Source organism: Nipponia nippon, unplaced genomic scaffold (assembly GCF_047370975.1).
Source record: "Nipponia nippon isolate SJK-2023a ecotype South Korea unplaced genomic scaffold, ASM4737097v1 scaffold_1, whole genome shotgun sequence".
NCBI classification, from domain to species: domain Eukaryota; kingdom Metazoa; phylum Chordata; class Aves; order Pelecaniformes; family Threskiornithidae; genus Nipponia; species Nipponia nippon.
The window spans coordinates 10532324-10552792 of NW_028262290.1; the positions used below are offsets into that span (position 1 = coordinate 10532324).

Consider the following 20469-nt stretch of genomic DNA (forward strand, 5'->3'; position numbering starts at 1 on the left):
CATTTTGTGACTCAAAATGTCAACACATTTGAAAATGGTCCCACATGAGACGTTTGTATCTCTTGGAGTTTAAATTGCTTGGATCAATTTCCCATTAATACTAAGGGTATTTAAAGGACAAATTCTCTGCCTACTGCAGTGAAAATTTAGCCCGAGGTATGACATTTCACCTGCCACTGAGTGTAAGATTGTTGAATATAATGGACTGGAATAGCTAGATTTGCACATACTGGTAACAAAAGAGGGTGAGCAGTGGATCCCATTACAGAAAACCTTTCCTCTTTTTTTTTTTTTTCCCTTCTCCTTTTTCAGCCATCAAAACTTGCATCCTCTTTGTGATTTATATTACTGCGCTATCCAGAAGCCCCTGCCTCAATTTGGGCACAGTTTAATCATGTACCATGTGAGTGGATAAAGAGAGCCCTGAAGAGCTTCCACTCAAATAGGTGTGAAGAAATGGGAGCACCAGGATACATCCAAGGTCTCGTAGCTGAGCAGCGGCTGCAAAGCCTGGCTCCAGCTTCACCGGTTCCTGCGCTGGACCACAGAGCTACGAGCCCTGGGGCTTTGCCACAGCTTGTCTGCTCCTCAGCGTGGCTCTGTCCCGAGTTAGAAGAAAGGAGGAGGACAGTTGGCAAGCCTCGACTCCCTCCTCCTCAAATGAAATACGGGGGCAACTGGAACAAGCTATCAGCACGCTGAAGCAGACAGTATAGCTGCAAATAATTTGAACCCAGGGGCATGGGGAACCTGAGCCTGCGCTAAGGCATGTTTACCCGAGGCAGTGCCAACATAACCTAGGAGAACATACCATAAAATTGCACCATACTGTCCCTCCCTTGCGCTATCACGGAAACCAGATGCCAGGATGGAAAAGCACCAGGAGTTGAATAAAACAGCTTCAAGTGTCAGAGAGCCCTGCTCAGCCCTACCTTCTGCTGCAGGCCATCTATGCTTCCCGGCATTCCCTGGTCTCTTGCCAATTCCCATCAACAGCTGTGGTTTGTGGTTGTAATGCTCAGCATTTGTCTCCTCTTTCTCCTAGCAGACCTGCATCAAAGCTAGATGTGCAGCATGTAGCAGTTTGGGAGTCCCGGGACTCCCAGAACTGGCCTCCAAGCACGAAATCAAATCCTCCTTTACTCCTTGATCTTCCCCAAGGTCTGAGACATGGCAAGTGTGGGTTTGTAAGTCTTCTGGGCCCTTCTGGTGGACTTTGTGAGGAAAGGCTGTAACAGAGTGCTTTGTAATACATTATTTTGTTTATTTTAACGAACAAGAAAGTGCTAGTAGTAAATCTAAAGCTGGACTGCCAGCCCAGAAGCAGACTACTTAGTGCATTTAGCAGATAAAATGTTCTTCACTCTACCACGCTTATTCCCAGTTTTTGTGTCTATGTATTACTGTTGAGACTGCAGTTTGAGTAGGAGCGGCTCCAAGATGTAAGTAAATGTCTGTTAGGAATCCCGCTTCTTGTTTCAGGAGGCCCCAGAAGTTCATTAGATGTTTAATAGCTTCCAGTCACTGCTGTGCTGGATGGACCTGAACTGGTGACCGAGAGGGGAAAGGTTCTCTCGCACATTTACAAACCCTGAGGCATCTGTTCCCCAGACACAGATTTGTCTAATTCCCCTAAACCACTGATGACCTGCCCTGAAATGATACTCTCATTCCCTTAGGAAATCCCTTGGGTTGCTATCAAGTAGATGATAGTTATTTTTGGGTTCTTTCCCAGAGAGAGTGCACTGTATTGCTCTGAACCCTACACACCAAATAAATACATCATCGGACTGTAGGAAAGGTCCAAAAAGCTTTATTGAAGGGGAAACAGATTATTAATAATTAAGGGTAGTTCACTGTATTGTTTTTGAGCCAAGTAAAGCTAATAGAGCTTTTTTATAGCAGAGATAAAAGTGTAGAATATCAAGACTGAATTGATTGCAACATTTAATGGCAACATAAAAGTCAATTAATGAATTGCAATGGTTAACTCTGCATTAAAGTGAAACATGCAGCTCCCAAGCAATGTATTAAGCATTTTTAAGGATTACAAAAAGCAAACAGAAAAAAAAAAACCAAACCCAAAACCTATTGACTAGTAAATGCCTATATTATTTTTTTCCTGGGAGAGAAGCTCATATGACCATATTTTTAATTCTTTTATCCTAAAGCTCTGGGTGCATGTATGCGTGTGCTTTTCCCATAGCACCTTTCAGAATTAAATAAAGCCTTTACAAGAAGTTGATCAGTGATTAATTCTAACAAAATTCTCTCAGGGCTGCCTGCGATTTCTCGTGGCAGGGAGGACGGTAGTGAAGAGAGAACAGGCTTCGCCAGATGCCTTTATAAGAAAGGCTCTAAACGAGGAGAGTTCCAAACTGCTACGTGTTTGAACCACCCCGTGTTGTTTATTAACTACCCAATTACAGTTTCCTAATTTAAGAGTGTATTTTCTATTTCTCTGCCATAACGGAAGAACATAACATTGAAAAGAGAAAACAGAATCATTGGGTGGAATAGCTGTACTTCTGGAGGATGAGGAAGGTTTTAAGATGTTCTGCATTAAAAAAATTAAAGGTTTACTGCAGAATAAACCTGCAGCCATTCCTTCTCACCGACAGTCATTACAATGTAATTTTGTCCCGTCGCAGGCTTTCCAAAACCATCCATTTTTTCTGAAACCTTTGTCCAAGCCTCAGTCTGAGACGAGGTCTTTTCCTGCACCGCGGTTTCCTGCTCTCCGCCGTATTTCGTGGTAGCCATTCAGTCTTCCAGTGGGCACACATGCCCCCTTTTTGCCATCTGGCCACATTCAGGTCCTCTGAGTGCAGGTCCCTCTGCACTAAACCCAAGGGTGTCACACTCATCTGCAAAACCTTTCACAAGCTCAGGGCCAGAATCTGTCATCCAAACGGTAGTGCGTTATGCCTTAGGACAGAAGTGACCCCATTAAAAACATTTAGAAGCATGCGTACTTAAGGCTGCCTCGCTGCCCTTATGTTTCTCTCTGCTCTCGCTCGGTTCCCCAGGCCCTTTCACATCCCTGCTTCAGTTGGTCTTCTTTGAGCAAGCCATCGAAATGTGATATTCTCTACATCCACCCCTATCATCCTTTGAAAGTAATATTCAACAGATAAATGATTAGGATTAAAATAATAATGGGAGCATGAAGCAGCTGGTACCATTTGCCTTTTTTTTAGACAAGAATAAGATATAATTGAAAAATAAAGAGTCCTGTGAAGAGTGTAACTAATGAATCCTAATTTTCTCCCCATTTGGGTTCTGTGTGCCCTGCATTTTCTGCTGGAGCTTTCTCAGTGTGAAACTTTTGGGCCGTTCCCTGTTCCCAGCTCTCTTCTTCCCTGCCATGCTCCCAGTGCCTCTGCTGCAGTTCCCCCCAGTCTCCGTCTTACATCTTGCCAGCTGGGCGAGGGGTGGCACGTGCAGGTTGACTGGGCAGTGTACACATGCTGCTTAGTGTCCAGCATCATAGCATCACAAGATTTCCAGGGGAAGGCAGGCTGTATGTCCTGGGACAGGGAGTATTGCTAGCTGGCACAGGCCAAGGTCTCACTGGCAACCTACAGCCAGCTCTGAATGATCAGCCTCGCTGGGAAGCATGTTGTAGAGATGCTGTACTGCTCCATCGTTTGTACTTGGGTTGGTTGGCTTAGACCTAGCTTGGTGACTGCTGTAGGACATTGTATTTTGCCATGTGGAGACACCTTGCTACAGTGGTAGAAAACCAACGTGTAGAACTGATCTCGGTATTTGTGTTTTCCTCTCATCGATGACGTAGACTGCGAGCTGCTTGGAGCAGGAATTGCAGCAAGCGTTTCTGTAAGGCACCATGAAAATCTTTCCAACATAGTTTTTTACGTATAAAGTTATTGAAGTTTAACGGTATCACTTTAGGCACTTAGAAATTATCAGAATGGGAGGTACCACTGGCAGGCTACCTAGTGTTCTCGCTTAACGTCATACAAGTCCAAGGCCAGAAACATAGTCTAAGCTTCTCTGAGTTATGGCCTAGTACCTCACAAGAGAAGACCATTTTGCTTCTTTCCAGTTTTTAGCTTGTTCACTGCCTGAGACAGGAATCCTTTACAATAAGGAGTATTATTATTATTAAGTATGAACATGTATTTAAAAAACCCACTGGTTTGTGATGCGTTCCTGTAGAGGCAGCGTGGTCACGGTGGGCAGCTGCTTGTTCTAGGCTGATCACTAACATAATATGCGCCTAAGCTCCGACTTCAGAAACCCAGATGTCGCAAATGGGACTGTATCCAGGTTGGCATAAACAGGCACAGAATGCTTCCCAGCTCACGCGTGAGGTTTATCAGCTGGACATGAAAAATATTATCTTTTCATCAGGTGGGTAAGCTCAGAATGTTTAAGTAATTGCAATGTGCAATGTCAGGTTTACTGCCTTTTCTTGCTAACTGAATATTTGACAGCTGCATCTGGTGCTAGATTTAGTCCTAGGTGCCATATTCATGCTCAGGAAAAAGGAAGAGAAAGACGTCTGGTGTGCAGTGTTTCAGTTGCTCAGCAAAGGAAGCGTTTAAGTGCGTGCCTAAATGTTTTGTTTTACGACAGCCTTCATCTGCGCCCAGTCTGTCCCTCACAGATTACAGAACGGGGAAAAGTCCTGGCTTTCCATTTCCTCTGCTAGCAAACTCTTTGCAGTGAGAGACTTTTGCTTACGTGAGCAGTAAGGACTCTCTTTTCTGTCCTAGCTACCCTGGCTTCCTAACATGATCATTCTCAAAGACTTTTCTTTGTAAACCAAATATACCTACCGTGCGCGTGATGGGTGACTGGGAATTTCTTATCCCACAGAAAAAGAGTGCTACCTACCCACTTCATATAAGGTCACTGGATAGTCTACAAGAAAACGTGTACTGATAGGGAAAGGGTTTCTTCGCAGTTCTTTACATTCAGCAGTTGGGTGCATGAAAATTATTTTAATGTCTGCTGCTCTTTGGAGCATATTGATGGAGTTGCATTAAGTTAACAGTAAAATGGGATACAGCAGATGACTGTATCATAACCGTGTTGTTTTAAAGAGGTAGATATAGTTGGTGAGCCAATAACTAAATCATAGTCTTTTTTCTCTCATTATTCAGTAGCCTTGTACTCAACATCACTTAGATCACAAACGAAGGTGAATTTGGTTTATAGTAGCTGCAAAACCAGTCCAGGTTTTGATCAGCTAAATTGAATTCTGCTTTTCAGATGGGAACAAACAGCCAGGTCCTTTCAAACCGAACTAGCGGTGCAAGGACAGAACAGTGGCAACAGTGGCACGGTCGTGCCACCAGAGACTGAGGAACGCATCCCATGGGATGCTGCGCGAGGGCTCAGCTTGTCCTTGCTCGCGTCTCGCCCAGCAATGCCTAACACTGTTGTTTTGCGAAGTCCGTGTTTATTCACTGGATTTTGAAGTGGGCCCCTGAGACTGATACTCTCCAGAGCCCTTCCCAGAGGTGCGTTAATTAACTTACCTACTTCCCCACCAAAGATTGCAACATCTCCTGTGATCTGAAGAGGAAACCGGGTACCGCTGTAGCAAGGAAACAGCTGAGACAAAGTGAAACGGTCTCTTCACAGTGTCCCTTGGCAACACCCAGACACAGCCCGAAAATCACTTATGAGCCAAAAGCTGTTCTGAGGGTTTCTAGTAACAAACGAATTAAGCACTTTGGGGAAAAAGAAAAAAAATGAGCAATAAACAAAAAACCTCCAATGATTACGTCACTACCAAGGATGTGATAAAAGTAAAATACCAGTCTCATGCTCCTGAGGTAGGCAGAATTCTCAATGAAATCGATGAATATTTGTTTCCATCAAGGCAGCGCAATTGCGTTTGCTCAAAAAAAAAAAAAAAACCCAAACCAAAAAAAAGTTGGGTTCTCTTCCAGAGCGTCATGAAACAGTCTAGCCCTCTTAAATATTGCCTTCCCTGTTCTCTGAAACATTGATTCTGTCCATTAACTGGAATACTATTATGCTGCTGATTGATCTGAAGCATTGGGGGGGGGGGGGGGGGGGCAGGGGAAAGGCTTGTGAGAAAGTTCCAGTTCAGATATATGGTTTATTTCCTACCATGGTCCTGGTGGGTTACTTTGTTTCATAAACTGGCTTGACTGAGGGCTAATGGGAGGTCAAGTGAAATGCCTGCCACTACATTGCTCCCCGATTCACAGCCTCCCCTGACTTAGTGAAGCACTTACTTAAAGGCACGAACTGCTACCCAGAGTGAATAAATCCAGTGACATTTAGGAGCTTTGCTGAAGAAAGGCACCTTCCGTACGAGCAGAGGGGATGACCCAGCACTGGCTGAAGCGATCGTAGCTCTTCCACCACAGTGAGCAAACCGCTGTTGAAGAATGGGTGTATCTTGGGTTTTTCCTCACCTGAGTGCCAGAAATTCAGAAGCGCAGTCTGTGGCCATGACCTCCTGAACTTGGTAATGCTGGATTATCTCGATTGCTTGGGCCTCTTCTCTCGCTGGCCAGCTCACCTGTTTGCTAGCAGCATAGGTTTCACCACTGTGATTGCTCAAAGTACTTCTCAGTGCAATGGTGTCCATGCGGTGGTCGCTGAAGAAATTCCGTATTTCACAAACTTTAATAAGTGACTTAAAGATCTCGGTGTCTAATACCGTGTTCTGCTCTACTCTGTACCAGGTCTGCTACTCTAATGTATCTTTCTATTTTCCAGTAGAGAGAAAATATGATTAAAATAGCTGCAGTTCCTCTTTTCACCTTCCCTTATGCTTACTGGTCTACAGTCTTCTTTCTAATGCAGGCTTAACACCTGCCATTTTCTCTTTATTCCTCTTTTTGCTTCCCTGTCTCATATGGCTGAGCTGTACTGTTGAGGAAAGGCAGCAAAATGTAAAAAAAAAAGACCTTTATACTGTAAAATCGCCATTATCTTTAATCATGGTTCAACACTCTACTCCTGCGTCATTTGACTTAAAGAAGCGTTCATGAATCGAGAGCGTGCTGCATCTATTAGCTGAGGCTCCCCACCCAAAGAGGCCGTGCTGATCGCTTGCAGGGAGCAATTGCATCAACAGATGAGTGAACTCGAAAATAATCTCAGACTTTGTAGTGGCAGAAGAGGAGATGAGTAATGTAATGAGTCACGTGAAGTGGCGGGGGCACAGCACGAGGAGAGGACAGACTTTCACCAGGTCTGTCAGAGTAAGAAGAATCAACTTCTGAAGCGCCTCCGTTTCCCCACTTGGCACCTAAATAGCGAAATGACCTTCTGCGGGGGGGGGGGGAAGGCGTTTTGAGATTGCGAGCGCCTGTCTCCATGCAACTATAAAGCACTGTAATTGTTTGGCATTACAGTATCTGGAAGCACTTCAGGCATCCTTGTAAGCATCCAATGATTTGACCTTGGCTTTTTGTTTTGTCTGCGCTTTTCGAAATTTATGTAGATCATTCCTATTTTGTCGCAACTGTTTATATTTCTGAAGAGCTACATTTATATCAGAGGATTTGTACTACCCCAAACGAAAGCCCTAAACCTCGCTGTAGTGTGAACGTGACTGCTTCTGCAATCCCTCACCTACTAGCCATGCACTTGAGAAGGTGGAGAAATCTGGAAGGGGGAGGGCAAAGCCTGATGTTAGCTTTATCCGACCTGAAAGGTGCTATGAACCACAGCAGTGTACCAAGGGATCTCCACGAAGCTGCCTCTCTTTTCCATTCTTGAAATTTTGCTGCAAGAAATCTCTTCTTAAAAATTAAAAAAAAAAAAAAATCTTTGGGTATAGGATGCTTACTTTCTATTTTCATCCATGTAATGGAAAAGTTATTGGTGTCCCCTGCCCCAAGACAAATGGGGCTGCTGTCAGCGGGCAGTGCGCCCTGTTGTCCCTGTGGAGTACGAATCGGAGAGGATGGTGATGACTCCCTTTTCTCCTTTTGACTTTCTCCCTTAGGCTACCATTAAGCTTAAAAGTAGCCGAAGTATTCTAATTGTGCAGGGCACCTAAGGGCGGGTTTGCTTCCGTGGTTTTATTTACCTGTCTGGCCATCTAGATATAAAATAAAGTCATCTTTTGTCAGTGGTATATACGTGCATGTATACAGTACATACATACACATCCAATAATACATTTGGAGCTTAATAATCTTTGCTCTATGAAAATGCTCTGACCTGTTTTCTTTCCTAAGTGTCAGCTATACCTACCTGGCAGCAATACTCCTACTAACAAAACAATCCACAGGCATTTAGCAGCATAAGAGCAGTTATGTTCTGTCACCACTCCTTTATTTTATGATACTAGCTGGCATATATAATCTCTAATTTTGTCTTTTATATTTATCACAGTAATAACCTGGTAAAATAATTTTCTATTCAGAAGAAGCAATTAAGAAATTAAAAGTGAAGGCAGAACTAATAAAAAATGGGTGGTTTTTTTAGTCATGCAACATTTTCCAGAGTGTTCATAATTTTTTATGCTTCAGTTATTACGTGGGATGTGGATGTCTTAGTATGCAGCTGCTGTTAAAACGTCAGCGATGCTCAGGGTCTGGCCATTCTTACTTGGACTTCTGAAAGATGAGAGAGCCAAATCAAGGGTACCTTACAATTTTGGAGAGTCCTGAAGAGTCAATATTATTATAAACCCGCTTATGATTTCAGTAGGAAAATTTTTCTTGTCTCACCCCACCCTGTCAAGCCCCAACCACTTTATAATGTTATGAGCATCAAAAATCGTTCATCGGTGAGGCTGGTTGTATGGTTTCCTTAGGTCTGTGTAACAGGACAAAGTTCTGTAGTATGAGAGAGGAGAGCCCCCCGGGTTTGTTTTAAGCCCACGCGACAACGAGTCCAACGTAAGCTCAGAGCATGAGTCTGCTTCCCTTGCATTCAGTTCCGTGGGACCCGGGTCGCCTCCTGCCTGGCACACAGACTTTCAAAGGTCTGCGGACTTCAGAGAAGAAGGAGATGTGGTAGTGACCTGCCATCATCTCAGGAAGGAGGGTGCATCGATCTACAGTTCTAGATTTGTATCCGCTAGTTGCAAAAAATCTTCTGTAGCAGAAGTGAGAAGTCATGTCAAGCACTTAGTTTTGCCTACCCACTTAGACAAATCAAGCACAAGCAGAACTGGGACTTCTCTTCTTCTGCCATTCTGCCTGTAAGTTGCTTCTGTGAAAAACTCATTTCGTATCTCCTTGGACATCTCCCGTTTGCTCCAATCTACACTAACCTCCCGGAGCCTCCAAGGCTTGCCTGCGCCCTCCCCCTTCCCTGCTTCGGTGAAGGCAGCAGACAGGTACGTGGTGTGCCAGCCCTGCCCTTGCCCGAACGTTACCCAAGGACCAAAACTAAAGTGCGGTGATTTCCTTTGAGTTCATCAAGCAGGTTTTGCAGCTGAACTGTACTCACAAATGGCGTCCTTTATATCCCAGCATACTCTCTTATCTAGAACACTTTAAAGTTATTAGTGTAGTGAATCCATGTATCTTGAATCCTACCACGTTACGAGAGGAACTCAGTTTTATCAGTTTTAAGTCAACATATATACAGGTACGAAAGTAAAAAGAAGAGAAATACATTGACATAGAAATAAAACTCTGAGGTCCTTTCCATTTTCGTTCTTTCTCAGAGTGGGTTTGGGGGAACGTGGTATTCACTAATATTTGGCAGTTGTCACACTGGTGTTTGGCTTCTGAAGAGAAAGTAGCAGAAGTGGTTAGGTTTTCAGGTTAGACTTTCAGGTGGTTGGTTTGCCTCTTTCAGGTTGAATAATCCCCTGTATCCGTATGCTGCTGCCTGGCTGTCCCGCTCGGGCTCTGGCCCGAAGGCGGTGTCAGCCGTCCCTCGGCTTCAGGGGAGCCATTCAACGTGAAGGCCAGATGAGGCTTCGTGGCAAAATTTTGAAAATTGTTGTCTAGATTCCAGGTTACTTCAAGGAAAAACCAAGCAGAACTTGTTATTTTTCTTTCTCTGGGTGTGTATGTTTCACTTTAGTAAAGAAGCAAGCCCCAAAACAGGGTATTTGTGCGATCCCTCTGCTTTGGCAAACGTATCCATACCAGAAGTAGTTCGGGGTGTGCGATGTGCCAGCGTAACGACACCAAAATCCCAGTTGTCACACAGGCCAGGAAAAGGTGAAGCCTTCCTCTCCATGTATGCATCCTAGTGATGGAAGTACATAATGAGGTCCATGAAATGCCCTTAAAATATAGTTTTGTGTTTCTTAACGCATTTTGCGTATCTTTTACGTTTCAGGGGAGATGGGGAGCGGCACGGCCTCGGCCACGACGGCACGGGGCCTTCGTCCCGCGCGGGGCTCTGGCAGGGCAGAGCTCACCAAGGGATGTAACCTTCCGCCTTTTTTTGCTTAGATCTTGCAACACGATCCACCTGGGAACACATTTATGCGCGACTTTCAGTCAGCAACCCCACTTTTCGCAAAGAAGGAGCCTTATTTTCTTTCCCATTACGGCTTTGCCAACAGCAAACATTTAAAACCCCTGAGTCGGGCCTTAAAAAACCATCAAAATCACACAACTGGCTTCAGCGAAAATCCGTAATGTGAAGTTAGTGGCTTTAAGGAGCTGTTCGTGGGGGCCGGGCAGGCGGCGGGGGGGGGGTCTCAGGCCGCAGCCCGGCCGCCGCGGGAAGATGGCTGCCCCCTCCCCGGGCCGCCCCGGCCGCGCCGGCCCCTTTAAGGCGGCTGACCCGCTCGCCGCCTCGCCTGCCCGCGCGCCCGCCCGCCTCTCTTTCGCTCCCCCGCCTCTGCCCGAGACACTGGCAGTCGAGGCAGGTGCATGCGCAGTGCGCTGGCAGTCCGGCGCGCTTGCGCAGTCACCTGCTGGCCGCCCCCCCCCCCCCCGCCGGTACATCCGGGTCACCGCACGCCCGCCCGCACGGCCGGTCCCCCGCGGTGCTGTGCGGCTCGCTCCCCCTCCCCCTCTCCCCCTCCCCCCCGCGGGGCGGCTCCGGCTCCGGCGCTCCCCCCTCCGCGCCCTCCCCGCCCCGCCGGCTCCGGCCGCGCTGCTGCTCTCCTGCCTCCGGCCGAGCGGGGGGAGGCGGCGGCTCCGGCGCCCGCTCCCGTCCGCATCGCCGTCCGCGGGGCGGCTGGGTGAGTGTCAGCGGCGTGGAGGGCGGGGGGCCGGGCGGGGCGCCTCGCTTCATCCCCCGCGTTCCCCTCACACCCGGCGGCGCGACCCCCCCCCCCCCCACCCCGGCCCCGTTCCCGCCGGGGCCCGGCCTGCCCCTGAGGGGACGGGGCTCCCCCGCCCGCCGCCCCGGCTCCCATCTGTTGCTCTCCACCCCCCTCCCCGGGCCAAACCCGCCGCCCCTCAGCCCCTCCGCAACTTCTCCGCGTCCCTGCCCTCCCCGTCCCGCCGCCGCTTCGCCCCCGCAGCGCCGTCCCCGCTCTGCCCGGGGCGCCCGGCGGGGTGAGGAGGGGGCTGCCCGCCCGCCCGCCGGGGCCTCCCGCCTCGGGGCGGGGGGAGAAGCGGCGGCCGCTGGGCAAACCACGCTAATTGCCAGGGACCTGCCCTGCGCTAAATCGCCCTCCTCGGGGTTCCCCCGCTCTCCGGCGGGGCTCCTTCCCCTCACGGCGGCGGGTCGGAGGCAGAGGACCCGGTTGGCTTCCCCGGCGTGGGGCGGGAGCCGGCGGCCGGAGCGCGTCCTCCCCGCCGGCCCTCAGCCTCCTCGGGCGGCGCAGCCCCGGCGGGAGGCAGGTGGTGCTTCGTGGGGAAACGGAGTGACAGTGTTAATGGTTAACCGGGAGGAGGAAGCCTCTTGAAGGGACATCTGCAGTCTTTCAGACCGTGGCTAAAACGTGCAGCGAGTTCAGCAGCACACAAGGAACCGTCGCAGGTTTGTCGTAGTTAGGGTGTATCCTGCAGGTTTGCGTGCAGTCGCCGTGATGCCGGGACTGTAATTGCAGGTAGGGTTAAGGTGGATTCAGAAGCTGTAACAGGAGGGTGTTGTTCCTAACCTATTCATTAAATAGCTGATAAAATCAGATTTTAATTGGATCTTAATTCTGTCCTGTGCAATTTAAGAATAAGGATGCATGCAACTCAATTCTATTTTGTTACTTTTTAATCTGGTCTCGTATCTTGCATGGTAATAAAATACAATAAGTTTCTTCACAGAAACATTTCGATATCAAATCAAGAGACTGTGTGTCATGAAGGCTCTTGAAGGGTTTTTCTTTTTCTGCTCCATTGCATCAGCACCCTGGATCCGAATGTCAGTGACAGTATGACAGCTGTCTTTCTGCTGTGATAGTGGAGTCTTGCTAACATTTAAAATCTGTCATTCTGAATTTCTGATAACGTAGTATGGAAATACAAGTGTTGATTAGCATATATGTTAATCCTCAGACCAGTAAAACCTTTTCTAGGTTGATCTAATAATCTGCATTCTTCCGTATTACCGTTTCTGTTGTTAAAAACTGCAAAGTCTGTTTTGCTCAAACTCTCTCCCACCCGCCATTGACACAAAGTTTTCTTTGTGCTCTGACTGCTTGGACTTTAAATATACCTTTAAATTAATAAGCAGTTTCTATAGTAGGTAGTGGCAAATAGGGATGTTGGACAGGAGGCATTTAGCAATTAGCATGAGGTTACTGTTGTCAAGGTTGGAACGTGAATCCAAACTTAGAAGGTCCCATCTGACAAATATCTTTGTTTAGCAAGGTGCGCTGTTTTGCGAAACATCTTCAGTTCTGTGTGGCAAGTTTAACAGTAAAATCCTAAGTGGGTAATCCGCTAATCCTAAAGTGGCTGGAGAGCTGCCTGGCAGAAAAGGACCTGGGAGTGTTGGTCGACAGCCACCTGAACATGAGCCAGCAGTGTGCCCAGGTGGCCAAGAAGGCCAATGGCATCCTGGCTTGTATCAGGAATAGTGTGGCCAGCAGCACCAGGGAGGTGATAGTGCCCCTGTCCTCAGCACTGGTGAGGCCGCACCTCGAGTACTGTGTCCAGTGTTGGGCCCCTCACTACAAGAAGGACATCGAGTTGCTGGAGCGTGTCCAGAGAAGGGCAACAAAGCTGGTGAAGGGTCTAGAGCACAAGTCTTATGAGGAGCGGCTGAGGGAGCTGGGGTTGTTTAGCCTGGAGAAGAGGAGGCTGAGGGGAGACCTTATTGTGCTCTACAACTACCTGACAGGAGGTTGTAGCGAGGTGGGAGTCGGTCTCTTCTCCCTAGTAACAAGCAATAGGACGAGAGGAGACGGCCTCAAGCTGCGCGAGGGGAAGTTTAGGTTGGATCTTAGGAAAAACTTCTTCACCAGAAGGGCAGTCAGGCACTGGAAGAGGCTGCCCAGGGAAGTGGTTGAGTCCCCAACCCTGGAGGTATTTAAAAGACGGGTAGACGTCGTGCTCGAGGACCTGGTTTAGTGGTGGACTTGGCAGTGCTAGGTTAACAGTTGGACTTGACGATCTTAAGGGTCTTTTCCAACCTTAACGATTCTATGGTTCTGCTGTTTCATGAAATAGTAACATTTTTTGTCTGGTGTACAGAGAGTATTCCATTGTTGAAACACAAGCTTTCAGTAGAAGAGTAGATAGCTTTTTATCCAAGTCAAACTGTCATGTTTCTTACTGCATATATGAGCTGTCAGAGAGTAGCGGCCGTTGAAAGAAGTGATCCCAGAATCTGTTTTTAAAACATCCCTGTCAAGGAGTACCACGGTTGTATGAAAGTAAGGAATGAATTTGAGCCTGTCTGTTATACAACTTCCATTTGTTGTCAGGTGCTCTAGATTTTCTTCATTGTTTGCAGTTCATCTGGGGCCACCTGAGGTGACGGATTATTGAAGAGGTTGTCTTCTGAAATTCTCTGCCTCTTCATATGAAACCTTTCCTGCGGGAACCTCGCTGGCTGTAGAAATGTGATGTTAGCCGGTCCTGCTCTTGCATACATAACTGTCCTGTCCCCTTATCTGAGTTTTGTGGAAGTCTTAACGTTTGGATAAAGAGAAAAAGGAAACTTTTTTATTGTGTCTTTCAGTAGTTATATATCTTAGCAGAATAATTAATTTTGAAATGAATTGAGGGCAATGGCTAAAATGGTTTAGGGAGAGTTATATGGGGAACTTAATTCAAGGTGTCTGTCACCAGACTTCTAATGGCGCTTACTAGACAGCTGGAATTAGTACTGTAAAGAGACAGAAGGGGGGGGGAATATTTGTATTGCTAACTGCTGAATTATGGAGTAATACAGTAACAGAAATTGGCTCTGTCACTTGGAAAAGCATGTGTAGGGGCCACTTCAGACTTCTCTAGCTGCTTAAGTATGGTAAACGTAATTGCAGGTTTTTTCCCCTCGCTGTGTATCTGGGAGAATACAGATACACAAACAGCCTGCGGTACCTTTCTTTTTTTTGTTATTGCCTGCCAGCTGGGGGAATAGATGGAACTAATGCATACCCTGTAGTAGCGACGGGCAAAATTAAAGCTTATGTGCAAGAAGTCAGATTTGGCTTTTAAGCAGTCAGGTTTATGTATGTTTGTTGTTTTCAGTTTTTGGTTTTTGTTTGGTTTCGTTGGGTTTTTTGGGTGTTTTTTGGTTTTTTGGGTTTTTTTTTAAGAAATAATGATACTAGCGTAAATCAAGGCTATCACTCTTGCCTGTCCTTCCTAAAAGCTTGCTCTTTTATAATTACACTGAGAGTTTTAGTCATTGATGTAGATGGGCTTAAGTTGAGAAGAATGACTTCTGTCTCTTGAGGTAACGTTAACTACCATGAAGGATATTATGAATCAATTTTACGAGACTCGCTCATCGTAAAAAAGTTTCAAAATACGTCTTCAGAGCTGAAATATTTTGAGCGTTGTCAAATTGCTTCTCATGGACTATCAGCTGTCAAGCAAATATGCTACAGGCGAGGTACGCAGGCCAAGTAAATCCATGTGCTGAATCCACGCAAGGTTTGATGTCAGTGCCAACTCCTGTGCTTAGTACCAGGATGCAGAATGTCATCCTGGTAGTCATTTTGGTCCAGCTGAATCCCTCCAAGTCTATCAACATGGCTTCAGTGGTGATGAGAGTGAGGGGACTGGGGACATGAAGGAAGCTGTGCTTGGATTGGAAAGAGTTAAGTGCTGGGGAACATGAAGCATTATCACTAGTTACTAGCTGTGGCACCTGAAATACATGCATCAATTAGGCAAAGTAAGATTTATTTCAAAGTATTTTCCAGCTGCAAATGATGGCCAGTTGTATGTACCTTTTGATATCTTTTCTGGTCCCATGCATTTGCATGTATCAAGGGCATTTATGTATAAGTGGATGGTCCTCTTGCATACCTCATAAGTCTTCGCTTAATATTAGTATATGGATACATAACCTTTACTTAAGAGTACTAGTATTTTGTTCCTCGTGAATGTGGAAAATTTAACACCTGTAACTACCCAGCGTGGAGAAGTCTGCTTTTCTCTTAATGTGTATGAAGACAGGCGCTTATGTGATTGCCTTTAATTTCAGGATCTCTTACAAATTCACCTCAGTTTCCCTCCCCTTCTGTGGTTCAGGAATGTTCTCTCGAGTGCCACAAGTTGGCTGCTGCTGCTGGCAGAGTGTTTCAAACCGTCTAAAATTTGCAGAGAGTAATGGGCTCTCTTACGTAGGCGCTGTTTTACTTTGCAATTCCAGTGCTTACTGGAGGTATATGTATTGCAATTATATAAACAGCAGAGCTTAACAGAAACCAACAACAAACAATGAGCAGTTTTAGAATTGACTGGGTAACGCTGAAAGTATTTTTAGTTACGGCACTTTCTCCTGTGTTCCCCATCTCCTGCGGTTTTAATTGCATTCTTCTTTTTAGAAATGGCATTTTGTCTTCTCTGTCATGTGAAAGCCTAATGTGCAGAGAATACCTTCACTGTGGAAATAGTGAAACTGGTTATAGGCAAAGCATATTGAAAAGTGCATGTAAAATGGTGCATTCTTTTGCCTTTCACTCAGGATAATTTGAATTTCAAGGTAGCTGCAAGACAGTCGTAGATGTGAGGGAAAGGCTGACAATGTCCTGCTCAGGGTGTGCGTATGTGGCTTATGAACTCACATCTGGTGTTACAGCCTTTGTCATCTGGTTGTGCTACCGTCTTCATTTGCTGTTGCTACTGAATCAGGTGGTGTTGGTGAAATGTTTAGTAATCTATTTCTGGTTAACTCTGGAAATGTTATTACCGGCCATGAATTTGATTTGTAAAAGGACTTTTGGTACCAGACTTAGTATTTTTGAGTGTTCTTTAACACTACTTTTTCAGCACCTAGGAAAAGAATTTTTACGTTTCTAGTACCTAGACAAGTATTGGCTGATTTGTGCATATCAGGAAAGATTGTTGTTTGCCTTACTTGCACTAACATAAAGTTCTAGTATTGCGTTTGGGGGGATGATGTGTGACTGACCAAACCCAGTGTTTTTTTCTACTACACAGAATCATTGTGGGACTGTAGGAAAAATTAGAGACTAAATATCTCTGAAACAAAGAGATTGTACGTAAGTCTATTAGAGTCTTCAAGTCTGTAAGACTAATTTCCTCTAATAATGGTTGTGTGGGAGGATTTATTTTTATTCTTTTACTCCCGTTCAGTGGAAATGCTCTATGGTTTGTGGCCTTATTTACTAAGTGTTTGGCTGATTCTCTGGCTTATACCTACAGCACTTGGGATTCCCAGGTGGTCCCTGTGCAAATAGTATAATTGGGTCTGGGACAGCTTAGCTTGTGAGATTGAGTGCATTCAGTTTGGTGTGGCTCTAGCTGCAAAAATAGCATGCCTTGCAAAACAGGCCTCCTGTCTGCCACCCACACCAAAACCTAAAGCTTGATCCTGTAGGCAGTTAATACGTTTGTCTGGAAGGCTGATTCCCATCAGCAAACGCTTCACCTGAATCGGTGACCACCAGGCAAAAAGAAGTTTTGTATCGGTAATCACTTTATATGTAAGAAAGTGCAGCAGAACACTGTCCTAGATACATTTTTAAAAGCACTTTTTACTTCAGACCATGGGGCTTAACCGTTCCCCAGTAGCAGGAGGCTGTTCTGGGAGCAAATGCTGCTTAACTGGAGTAGTTCAAAAGACTCTTAAATTCAGCCATGAGGCAATTCTGGTTCTCCTTCAGTACTAGATGTTTAAATTAAATGTAGTGTTAGCATGAGTAACTTTCTCTGGTGTACTATACAAGGTAATAGATGAGTTCCTAGGAACCCTAGTTGTAAATTAGCTGACTGGAAAGCCCTGTTTCTGTGACTAGTGGCTCTAGCAGTCGTATAACTTCAAAAGTTAGATCTAATTTCATATTCTTCCAGTCAGGTGTGGCACTGGATGATGGCTGGTTCTCCTTTTTATTATAGCAGTCTTGAGGGTACCATTCCCACAAGGAAAGGGAATTCTTGTCTTTTTGTGTTGGACAACAAAGGTGTTTGTGTTGGCTTCTGATGTACAAATCAGTTTGACCTTTCTACTGAAAAAAACCAAAAAGTAGTTTTCTGAATTCTAGCACTGCTAATCTGGGAAAAAAAAGCTGTAAGAATTAATAAGAAATATATTCATAGCTCTTATTTTTTTAAAACAAAACCTTCCTGTTTAGTGTCCCTGAAAGTGAAACTTCTCAGGCGAAGTGCTTTCTGGGCATAAAAAGCCAGTTCACTTCTTTTTGTTATATTTGCACCTTTTATGTGCTGAGACATACGGTTATTTGAAACTGTTCCTTCTTAATGTGGAAGTGAAATACGTAACCACTAGACTTCATGGGACTTCATCTCAAAGATAAAATTGCTGACTTTTTATATAAATGAAGATCATACGGACTAGGCAGAGCGTCATGTAAGGATCACTTATGGATAGTAGTTAATTGATTCAGAGTTTAGATTTCCTACTTGTGTGTAAAAGTCTGATGTGGGGAGACGTGGATTTGTCAGCTGAACAGGCAATTGAATTGTAATGATAGTTTTGAAATGTTTTGCTCTGGGTACTTCTGGTAGAAGATTACTTGCTGCTTTTTCCCATGTGCGACTGGCTAAAGTCATGTTCTCCCAAACACTAAAGTAGTACTTCAAATGCTGTAACTGTTCTTACCTTTGCATCTTAAGAGTTCAGAGCTGAATTAATTTCTTAGCAGTACTAACAGAATAACATGACTTAGTTGATATCTCCTAGCTTGAAGTTTGGAGGAAGATCTTACAAGAGCTTTCAGCTAGCCTAACAAAACCCAAGTTGTTTTCTTATCTTTTCTGAAGGTTCTCGTTTTAGCAACGTTCAAACTTGTTATGGAGAAACTATCCATTTTTCTGTAACTATGGCTTCCTAATAAACACGGCGTAGAATTGTGTCCTGGTAGGAAACTTACTGTAGGTGGGACTGGCAGTAAAGTCTGGTGAATGCCAGTGTAAGAGACTATTGATTAAAACCTAATACTTTGAGCAAATAATGTTATATAATATTGATGTTAATATTGTGTCAGGTTTTCAAAGGAATTTCAGTCAAACTACTTCAGTAGCTGCCAAAAGTGAGGCTTGGAAACAGATGTTGCAACTGTAGTCTTAAAATTTTTTGACAGCTCTTCAAATAACTCTAGTGTGTCTCAGCTTTACAGCAGAGTGTTTTTGCAGGGCTTATGCCTCTTGCTTTGCTTCTCTCCCTGTCCCTAGTCCAGAATGGGCCTCAACTTGACCCCATTACAGCCCTGTGAAAACTCATGCTCTAATAAACATGTGCCCAGCCAGGCAGCATGGGAGAAGAAACAGGTTTGGATGGAGATGACAGCTGAGGTGAGGAGCGATGGCAATTAACTAGGAGGAGGAACAGCAGCCTCCTTTAAGCTGAGAGCAGGGAAGAATATTAATTAGAATCTGGGTCTGAGTTGGGGACAAGTTGTTCAAAAACTAGCAGAGAGGTTGGGTTGGGAGCTTGTTGGCTGCGTGGAGAGTATCGGTCAGGTACCGAGGGAGTGTGTGGGAATGACGCTGCCTCTCACCCAGTGTCTTGGGGACATCAAGGGAAATGGGGACTTGCTGGGCAAAGAAAACAGGGAAAAGAGAGCTGATGGGGAGAAGGCTGGACAGCAGAAGTAAGAGTAGAAGCTGGGATTTTGTCAAGAAGGCAGATAGGTCTGTTGGACAAGGAACTCGGTATGGTTAAAGTAGAGTCAGAAAAACTGTAAGGAAGGGACTACAGTGAAATAAAACATACTGAGTTTTGTCCATTGCCATTAGTAGCCATCATGTCTTCACCACTTTAGCTTAATATGTATCTCGAAGTGGTAGAAATTGGTGTCGTGAGCAAATGGTTCTGATTCTGCTGATGCGCCATGTAGCTATGAAGGTGAATTGTCTGGACTCATCTCCTAATTAAGAGTTTATACTTGGCCTTTTCTGTTAGGCTGTGAAGCAGTGCTCAAAAGTAAAGAAACTGCAGAAAGAAAGCAGCCTTGAATATACAATTGTATGCCCTTTCTTCCATTAGGACCCTCGCTTTATCCCCAGGATAAGGTGGCTGGTGCCAGTTTAGTGAACAAGTCCTCAATAGTTTGTCCCCATTACTTAATACCTTATGATGCTCTTTCTAAATTGCTCCAGAGATGCAATTAATTTCCACTTGGACAGTCTGGTACTACTTTGTGTACAGTTTTTTATTACCAGAATGGTCTAGTGAGATGAGGAAGTGATCTGCTTCCTATTTCACACATGAGGAGCAAAGGCACGAAGAAGAGAAGTTCAGCTAGTTTTGCATGGTTAGAAATGACTGGAACCTGAGTCTTTTTAGACTAGTTTACATACTGCAGCCACATCCCCATCGAACTTGCTGCTTTTCTCTTGCTATGATTCCATTTAATACTATATTCTAACTTCACAGTTGTTTCTTGTGTTCGTTTATGGTCTCTTTGGACATGTAACTGCCGTAACCAAATCGGAGAACATGGCGATGCTTTAGGTCATTCTGTTTATTGCAGCAGCAGAACGTGGCCATTTCATTTGTCAAAAAGGCAAAGTTATTTCTAGTTTCTTGGAAAAATACGTTGCTTGTTCAGAGAAATGAGGAAGGATTAATTCTGGCATTGTGTGACTCTCAAGAGCTCGTACTTTGGTATTAGTAACTCCCACAAACTTCTGGTATTGATGCAGATTGATGCATTCACACAGCTTTAGGGCCAAACTGCCACGTGTTGTAAAAAGACACCTATTTCAGTGTTTAAATGTTATGGAAAAGTTAAAGTGGTGGTGCAGCTTTATTAACCGAATTGTGGGCAGTGAATTCCTTTCTCTCCTTTATGGTGAAGGAAGGAAGGAGGAATGGGCTGATTTTTATTTTTCAGTTGGGACTCTCTCAATTGTCCGCATTGCTCTGCTTAGCTGTTTACTTTGACCGATAGTTCTGCCCTGCTCTAGCCACTGGAAGGAGGAACCATAAGCTCTTTCTGTTTTGTAGAGCATTGTGGCTTCTCAAGTTTCCCTTTAG

At 45.2% G+C, this 20469-nt stretch overlaps 1 protein-coding gene across 4 annotated transcripts in view; it reads left to right on the forward strand.

Annotated features, from left to right (window-relative positions):
• CYRIB (CYFIP related Rac1 interactor B) overlaps positions 1–20469 on the forward strand; it is a 102316-nt gene that overhangs the window by 10841 nt on the left and 71006 nt on the right. For 3 of the 4 annotated variants that reach the window (XM_087746011.1, XM_087746017.1, XM_087745995.1), the window contains exon 1: positions 10987–11125. The exons of the other annotated variant lie outside the window; for it this stretch is intronic. The gene's annotated coding sequence lies outside the window, so the exon portion shown is untranslated. Of the gene's footprint in view, positions 1–10986; positions 11126–20469 lie in introns of those variants that run through there. 4 annotated transcript variants of the gene reach the window in all.